This window comes from Chiloscyllium plagiosum, unplaced genomic scaffold, assembly GCF_037043375.1.
Source record: "Chiloscyllium plagiosum isolate Xiang-an unplaced genomic scaffold, Cpla_swu_hap1 HiC_scaffold_8, whole genome shotgun sequence".
Classification (NCBI taxonomy): Eukaryota; Metazoa; Chordata; class Chondrichthyes; order Orectolobiformes; family Hemiscylliidae; genus Chiloscyllium; species Chiloscyllium plagiosum.
In genome coordinates, this window is record NW_028270146.1 from 61,777,784 (window position 1) to 61,787,552 (window position 9,769).

At 44.5% G+C, this 9,769-nt stretch overlaps 1 non-coding gene across 1 annotated transcript; it reads right to left on the reverse strand.

Annotated features, from left to right (window-relative positions):
- Positions 1-9,166: 9,166 nt before the first annotated feature.
- trnak-cuu (transfer RNA lysine (anticodon CUU)) lies at positions 9,167-9,239 on the reverse strand. Its single transcript has one exon. It is a non-coding gene; the product is annotated as a tRNA-Lys (tRNA).
- Between the last annotated feature and the right edge of the window lie 530 nt (positions 9,240-9,769).

Consider the following 9,769-nt stretch of genomic DNA (forward strand, 5'->3'; position numbering starts at 1 on the left):
ACCCAACATGAGCAAAACGAATGTAGTGTACAAAATCCCATGCAAGGACTGCACAAAACACTATATAGGACAAACAGGAAGACAGCTAACAATTCATATACATGAACATCAACTAGCCACGAAACGACATGACCAGCTATCCTTAGTAGCCACACACGCAGACAACAAGCAACATGAATTCGACTGGGACAACACTACTATCATAGGGCAAGCCAGACAGAGAACAGCCAGGGAATTCCTAGAGGCATGGCATTCATCCACAAACTCCATCAACAAACACATCGACCTGGACCCAATATACCAACCACTACAGCGGACAGCTGAAACTGACAACCGGAAGCGGCAGGGACAGACACCGGAGGAAACATCAAAGAAGAGCTTCGCAGGAGGCTCCCAAGCACTGATGATGTCGCCTAGCCAGGGGACGAAACGTTTGCAACAAAAACTTCCAGCTCGGCGAACAGAACCACAACATCTTCAACCATGTCGTAAAACAAACTTGCTACCACAGCCACATTTGCTTCCTCAGTGCCTGCCTCCGTAACCAACTCATCCCACATGGACTTCGGACCACCTTTAAACCAGCAGAGTTTGGACCCGAACAGGACAAACAGTACAGACTACAGATTCAAAAACACCAGCAACAGTTCTCCTTCAAGATCCTCCGCTCCATGCTTGCAGTAATGCGCTGGCACCTAACATCTCCACAGTCAGCCCAGCCTCAGCTGAGGGCCACAATTTCAGAATTTCAAAGGACCCACTCTGTACTACATCCTCAGGAGAATTCATACTCTCAACAAAAGGTATTTCAACTCCATCTCAAACATCAAAAACTGTAAGTACAACAAACTTTTATCTACCCACCTTCATAACCAGCGCTCCTCAAACGTTCCAGAAGATTCCCCCGGCCTCCGGAACTGCTCCCACGCCATTAGCCATGCGGCTGGTGCAGCTGCCACCCCCATGCTGATTGATGATGTCACTTCTGCCCCCATCATGGCCACTCCCACAACCACTTCCGCCCATCACAATTCCTCATGCATCACATGTGACATCACTTCCGCCCCTCATATCATCGCTGATGTCACATGATCAGTGACTTCCGCCATCCCTACAGCTGTGTCTGCCACCACTTCTGCCCCCACCAACGCCACTCACCTGCATTCTGCTGACCCGTCTCCAACAGATCCCACTGTCACCATTCCTGGCCCCTAGAACCCTGAGGGGAACACCGCCCCTGCTCATGATTCCACCCCCATTACCCCCACCATCACATCCACTCCAGTTCCTGGCTCCGCCCCCACTCCCAGCTCCACACCCACACCAGATCCCAGCTCCCAGTCCTGCCCAGTCTTCACCATCCCTCCAGACCTTCCCCTCACTGAGGACAAACAATCAGTCTTCAGCAAAGGACTCACCTTCATCCCCCTCCGTCCACGCATCAATGAATTTAATACACGCAGTGACGTCGAACACTTCTTCCGCCGCCTCTGTGCTTACTTTCACAATCAGGACTCCTGCCCACCTTCCAAGGACCCCTTCGTCCACCTCCAACACACTGCATCCACCTGGACACCCCGTGCTGGCCTATTACCTGCCCTCTACCACTTCATTTCCAACTGCTGCCGAGACATTAACCGCCTCAACCTGTCTACCCCCCTCCCCTACTCCAACCTCTCACCCTCACAACACGCGGGCCTCCAATCCCTCTGCTCCAATCCCAACCTCACCATCAAGCCAGCGGATAAAGGGGGTGCAATGGTAGTCTGGCGCACTGACCTCTACACCGCTGAAGCCAAACGCTAACTCGAGGACACCTCTTCCTACCGCCCCCTCAACCATGACACCACCCCTCATCACCAAACCATCATCTCCCAGACCATACAGAACCTCATCACCTCAGGAAATCTCCCACCCACAGCTTCCAACCTCATAGTCCGGGAACCCTGCACTGCCCAGTTCTACCTCCTTCCCGAGATCCGAGATCCACAAGCCTGACCACACTGGCTGACCCATTGTCTCAGCATGCTCCTGCCCCACTGAACTCACCTCTACCTACGTTGACACTGTCCTATCCCCCCAGTCCAGGAAATCCCCACATACATTCGAGACACCACCCACGCCCTCCACCTCCTCCAAGACTTCCGTTTAGCCGACCCCCAAACCTCATCTTCACCATGGATATCCAATCCCTCTACACCTCCATCCGCCATGACCAGGGCCTCCAAGACCTCCATTTTATTCTCTCCCGACGTCCCCAACAGTACCCTTCCACTGACACTCTTATTCGTTTGGCCGAACTGGTCCTCAACCTTAACAATTTCTCCTTCGAATCCTCCAGACCAAAGGGTAGCCATGGGCACATGTATGGGCCCCAGCTATGCCTGTCTCTTTATTGGCTACATAGAACAGTCAATCTTCCGTAATTGCACCGGCACCACTCCCCACCTCTTCCTCCGCTACATTGTTGACTGCATTGGCACCACCTCATGCTCCCACGAGAGTTTGAGCAATTCATCAACTTCACCAACACATTCCACCTTGACAATAAATTTGCCTGGACCATCTCTGACACCTCCCTTCCCTTCCTGGACCTCACCATCTCCATTAATGACAACCGACTTGACACTGACATTTTTTACAAACCCTACCTGGGTTACACCTCTTCCCAACCTACCTCTTGCAAAAATGCCATCCCATATTCCCAATTCCTCCGCCTCCGCTGTATCTGCTCCCAGGAGGACCAGTTCCACCACAGAACACACCAGATGGCCTCCTACTTTAGAGACCACAATTTCCCTTCCCACGTGGTTAAAGATGCCCTCCAATGCATCTCGTCCACATCCCGCACCTCTGCCCTCAGACCCCACCCCTCCAACCGTAACAAGGACAGAACGCCCCTGGTGCTCACCTTCCACCCTACCAAGCTTCGCATAAAACACATCATCCGCCGACATTTCCGCCACTTCCAAAAAGACCCCACCACCAGGGATATATTTCCCTCCCCACCCCTTTCTGCCTTCCGCAAAGACCGTTCCCTCCGTGACTACCTGGTCAGGTCCATGCTCCCCAACAACCCACCCTCCCATCGTGGCACCTTCCCCTGCCACCGCAGGAACTGCAAAACCTGTGCCCAAACCTCCTCCCTCACCTCCATCCAAGGCCCTAAAGGAGCCTTCCACATCCATCAAAGTTTTATCTGCACATCCACTAATATCATTTATTGTATCCGTTGCTCCCGATGCGGTCTCCTCTACATTGGGAAGACTCGACGCCTTCTGGCAGAGCGCTTTAGGGAACATCTCCGGGACACTCGCACCAAACAACCACACTGCCGTGTGGCCCAACATTTCAACTCCCCCTCCCACTCTGCCGAGGACATGGAGATCCTGGGCCTCCTTCACCGCCTCTCCCTCACCACCAGACGTCTGGAGGAAGAACGCCTCATCTTCCGCCTCAGAACACTTCAACCCCAGGGCATCAATGTGGACTTCAACAGTTTCCTCATTTCCCCTTCCCCCACCTCACCCTAGTTCCAAACTTCCAGTTCAGCACTGTCCCCATGACTTGTTCTACCTGCCTATCTTCTGTTCCACCTATCCACTCCACCCTCCTCCCTGACCTATCACCTCATCCCCTCCCCCACTCACCTATTGTACTCTATGCTACTTTCTCCCCACCCCCGCCCTCCTCTAGCTTATCTCTCTACACTTCAGGCTCTCTGCCTTTATTCCTGATGAAGGGCTTTTGTCCGAAATGTCAATTTTACTGCTCCTCAGATGCTGCCTGAACTGCTGTGCTCTTCCAGCACCACTAATCCAGAATTTGGTTTGAGCATGCCCAATCAGCGAGGATTGTCAAAAAGAGCAAAGTGTGATTAACTGTTGTCTTGGTCTGCCTCCCTAGAAATATTTTCACATTAGCAAAGATAATTAGATGAGTATTTTAGAATTTATTTTAGTTAGACTACTAATTTAAGTTTTATAATAGATTCTAGGAAGAACTAGATACATTTCTTAACAAAAGAAGTGATTCTTCTGTCAGTTCAGTTGAGGAGACATCTGAACACACCTTCCCCCCAAAAATGCAAGAACCGTTCAGAGACATAAATGAGAATTATCTGGCCTTTGGCTTTGCATGGACAGGAGATGCCACTTGCCTTTTACCTGAAAATCTCAGACAGAAGTTGGCATATAGTTGAGTTGAGCAATGTCTGTGCTCATTTGTGAAGATATTGTACTTTTTATTTGGTGAATTTGAAACATATATGTTTTTCATCCTACTTTTGTGTCTTGCCTGCAATATTTTGCAATCTTTATAAGGTTGTATCATAGTCAATGCAAATAAACATGATGCTTATGAGCAGTCAATTCAGCTGAAAAAGGTATGTGTTAATGGTATATTTTGTATCATTAATGTGTACTTTGATACTGAAAATATCCTTTATCCTCTTCTGTATCAAACACCAAACTGCTTAGTTGCACAACACCCACATTTTCAACTAGGCCATTGTCACCATCTTCTAATTTGGTAAAGACAGAAGCAAAATATTCATTTAGTACCTCTACCATACCCTTTGCTTCAGTGAGCAGCTTTCCCTGTTTGTTCCTTACACACCCCACTCTATCCTTCATGAATCATTTACAATTAACACGTTTGAAGAACATTTTGCTATTTGTTTTAGTGCATCCTGCCATTCTTTTCTCATGATTCCTCTTTACCTTCCTTATTCCTGCCTTAGTCTCTCTCCTGAATTTGAGATACTCTTCCTGATTTTGATTGTTATTATTAATTTGGTAGGCACCATATGGCTCATGTTTCTTCCTTATTTTCTCCTCAATGTCCTTAGTTATCCAGGGTACTCCATATTTTGACAGCCTGTATTTACTTCTCATGGGTATGTACCTAGCTTGCATCCTATTCATCTCTCTTTTGAATGCCTTCCACTTTTCATTCACTGTTTTATTGATCAAAATGCATTTCCAATCGACCTTCTCCAGTTCAACTTTTAGACATCTGAAATCTCTCTTTTCTACTTTGAATTTTAATCCTTGGTCAATTATTGTCCTTTTCCAATGTAATATTGAACCTTGATCACTATGATTACTATTGCCAAATGCTCCCCCACTCTGATATTCTCCACTTTGCCTGCCTCATTTCCTAGGACCGGGTCAAGCATAGTTTCATCCATGGCAAGACTAGAAATGTACTGTTCCAGAAAGGTCATCTGCACACATTGTAGGAATTACTCTACTTCTGTGCCGCACACTCTACCTTCTTCTCAGTCTACACAAGGGTAATTGAAATTGTCAACTATCTCAAACCTGCCTGTCCTGCAGAATTCCATAAACCACGTATGAATATTCTCTTCTACTTCCTCCTTACTATTTGGACGTCTGTAATAAATACTCAAGAAGGTCACTGCTCCCTTTCTGTTCATCACCTTTCACCATTTACATTCTAATTTCAAAGCTCCATCTTCTTCAAGGGCTACGATTCTATCTTTGAGCAAGACTGCTGCAACTCTTCTCCTCTTATCCATTCTGTTTCTACTAAAAACCATATAACCTAGGATGTTAAGTTTCCAGTCCTATTGTGGCTTGACCCACTTTTATATCAATGCTGCTATTTCATGTACCCCAGAAAAATTTCTGCTTCCAGATCCCAAATTTTGTTCACTGTACTCTGTGTATTATGTGACAATATAATGGCTTTAAGAGTTGCATTTTAGCCTTTTTTTTTAAAGAAAAAAGGTTAAGACAGAGGTAATGAGCTGTCTGCTCAAAGTCATTAAAGTAAACAGCTTGTTAGGCCTTGGACTTTTTAAAGCTGGAACAGTAGAAGCAGCCTGAATGGGTGGGGTCAAACTTCAACAGAATCAGACCTTTTTTTAGTTTTAGTTTTCTGCAGTTGTTGGAATTTTGAAGCTGGATGTGGAAGCTTTTATTCCTTTCTCAGTTACAGCTAAAAGCTGGGGTTCTCTTCGTGCTGCTAGAATTACATGTGACACAATCTATTTTACTTAATTTACCTTTGCCAAGGGTGTGTTTATGGAATGTTACTATATTGGATTGGTTAGGTAGTAGTAGTTAATATACATTATTGTGTTAAACATTTCCCCTTGTGTCTTTACCTTGGTGTTAACCCTTGCCTCACATGTTATTTTTGTTCATAAATTTGTTAACAAGAGTATTAGAATGTGGTATGTAAGCTGTTAAGTGTGTATTACTGGTTGAAGGTAATCTTCACACACACAAACTCATTAAAAAGAGTAAGAACATCACCAACAACAACATATTGCCAAACAATGCCTGCAGGCATCATGTAAATAGAGGATTTGTGCACAATGATTGAAACAGGTTTTGACTAATGTGATGATCGTATGTTACAAAGTTGTGTTTTGTTTCTTTTGGCTACATTAGTAAACTCTTAAACCGATGGAGAAAATTGCAAGCAGATACTAAAAGTATGTTTCTATTTAAGATGACTCAGGGTGTACCTTATAAAACTGTACAAATTGATAAAAATTAAGAGGGGATAACTATAGATAGATCATTTCACTTTTTATGTAAATCAAAAGGAACAGACCATCACCTGACAAAATTAGAACAAACTCTTTTGTAACAAAGAAAACTAATGAGAAATTGATTACAACATTCATAAAGATATTGGATAATTACTTAAAGCAGAACATTACAGAATGGAATATTAGAAAATATGATTGTGTAAAATGTGCTTCTGAAAATGAAGTGAAATTTTGAAGAACAAAGTAATCTCCTCTTCTATTAATTTTCATATTTCTGTTATTTTCTTAAGTCAATGGGGAGATTTATTTCCAATGGTATTAAGACCATAAGACATAGGAGTGGAAGTAAGGCCATTCGGCCCATCGAGTCCACTCCGCCATTCAATCATGGCTGATGGGCATTTCAACTCCACTTACCAGCATTCTCCCCGTAGCCCTTAATTCCTTCTGACATCAAGAATTTATCAATCTCTGCCTTGAAGACATTTAGCGTCCCGGCCACCACTGCACTCCGTGGCAATGAATTCCACAGGCCCACCATTCTCTGGCTGAAGAAATGTCTCCGCATTTCTGTTCTGAATTTACCCCTTCTAATTCTAAGGCTGTGCCCACAGGTCCTAGTCTCCTCGCCTAACGGAAACAATTTCTTAGCGTCCACCCTTTCCAAGCCATGTATTATCTTGTAAGTTTCTATTAGATCTCCCCTTAATCTTCTAAACTCCAATGAATATAATCCCAGGATCCTCAGCCCTTCCTCGTATGTTAGACCTGCCATTCCAGGGATCATCCGTGTGAATCTCCGCTGGACACGCTCCAGTGCCAGTATGTCCCTCCTGAGGTGTGGGACCCAAAGTGGACACAGTACTCCAAATGGGGCCTAACCAGAGCTTTATAAAGGCTCAGGAGCACAACGGTGCTTTTATTTTCCAACCCTCTTGACATAAATGGTAACGTTGCATTCGCTTTCTTAATACAGACTCAGCCTGTATGTTTACCTTTAGAGAATCCTCGACTAGCACTCCCAGAACCCGCTGTACTTTGGCTTTATGAATTTTCTCACCGTTTAGAAAAGTAGTCCATGCTTGTATTCTTTTTTCCAAAGTGCAAGACCTCACATTTGCTCATGTTGAATTTCATCAGCCATTACCTGGACCACTCTCCCAAACTGTCTAGATCCTTCTGCAGCCTCCCCATTTCCCCAGGTACTACCTGCCTGTCCACCTAACTTCGTATCATCGGCAAACTTTGCTAGAATTCCCCCAGTCCCTTCTTCCAGATCATTAATATATAACGTAAACAGCTGCGGCCCCAACACTGAAACCTGCGGGACACCGCTTGTCACCGGCTGCCATTCCGAAAAAGAACCTTTTATCCCAACTCTCTGCCTTCTGTCAGACAGCCAATCCTCAATCCATGCCAGTAGCTCACCTCGAACACCATGGGCCCTACCTTACTCAGCAGCCTCCCGTGTGGCACCTTATCAAAGGCCTTTTGGAAGTCTAGATAGACCACATCCACTGGGTTTCCCTGGTCTAACCTACTTGTCACCTCTTCAAAGAATTCTAACAGGTTTGTCAGGCACGACCTCCCCTTACTAAATCCATGTTGACTTGATCTAATCCGACCCTGCTCTTCCAAGAATTTAGAAACCTCATCCTTAACGATGGATTCTAGGATTTTACCAACAACCGCGGTTAGGCTAATTGGCCTATAATTTTCCATGTTTTGTCTTGTTCCTTTCTTGAACAAGGGGGTTACAACAGCGATCTTCCAATTATCCTGGACTTTTCCTGACTCCAGTGACTTTTGAAAGATCTCAACCAACGCCTCCGTTATTTCCTCAGCCATCTCCCTCAGAACTCTAGGATGTAGCCCATCAGGGCCAGGAGATTTGTCAATTTTAAGACCTTTTAGCTTTTCTAGCACTATCTCTTTTGTAATGGCAACCATACTCAACTCAGCCCCCGATTCCCTTTAATTGTTGGGATATTACTCATGTCTTCCACTGTGAAGACTGACGCAAAGTACTTATTAAGTTCTCCAGCCATTTCCTTATCTCCCATCACTAGGCTTCCAGCATCAGTTTGAAGTGGCCCACTGTCTACTTTTGCCAGTCGTTTGTTTCTTATGTATTGAAAGAAACTTTTACTATCATTTCTAATATTACTGGCTCACCTATCTTCATATTTGATCCTCTCCTTCCTTATTTCTCTTTTTGTTATCCTCTGTTTGTTTTTGTAGCCTTCCCAATCTTCTGATTTCCCAGGGCTCTTGGCCACTTTATAGGATCTCTCTTTTTCTTTGATACATTTCCTGACTTCCTTTGTCAGCCATGGCTGTCTAATCCCTCCCCGGATAATCTTTCTTTTCTTGGGGATGAACCTCTGTACAGTGTCCTCAATTGAATGTACAAACGCCTGCCATTTTTGCTCTACTGTCTTCCCCGCTAGACTCTGCTTCCAGTCGATTTTCATCAGTTCCTCTCTCATGCCCTCGTAATTACCTTTATTTAACTGTAACACCATTACATCCGATTTTGCCTTCTCTCTTTCAAACTGCAGATTGAACTCTACCATATTATGATCGCTGCTTCCTAAGTGTTTCCTTACTTTAAGATCTTTTATAAAGTCTGGAATAGTACACCCAACGTGGGGCTCGAACCCACCACCCTGGGATTAAGAGTCCCATGCTCTACTGACTGAGCTAGCCGGGCTAATGGACTAATATTTATAATTTTAAAATATTGTGTCTTCACTTGCATGACTTTTCCATTGCAGTACATTATGTTTCCAGGGACCTTAAGCACAACATTTTCATTTAATCCTATTTAAAAGTCAGGACTCATCTCTGACTTTTTTTTGATGGCCATCTTTTAACAGTGACAATTATATCAGATGATAATGCTGCTGCTCTGGTATATAAATTTTTGTACATTCTAGATATCAACTTACATAGTATATTTATAAACTAAAGCATTCATGTACTAAAGACCAATCAGTGATGAGAAATGATGTGCAAAGGATGCAATGGTCTAAATATTTGACTGAAACATTGGGTAGATCTCAGGGGTGTCAATCTAGTTCTGTGTCAAGAAGGGTTCCCATGTGAAACACCAGCTGACAGTCCTCCACTCCCAGTGGATCCAATATTATTATCCTCCATCATCTCTACCTGCCATCTAAATAAGTGGGTGGTAGTTAAGGTCTAAAGTGGTTAAACCTCATATTAATACCAGTTTGTTGA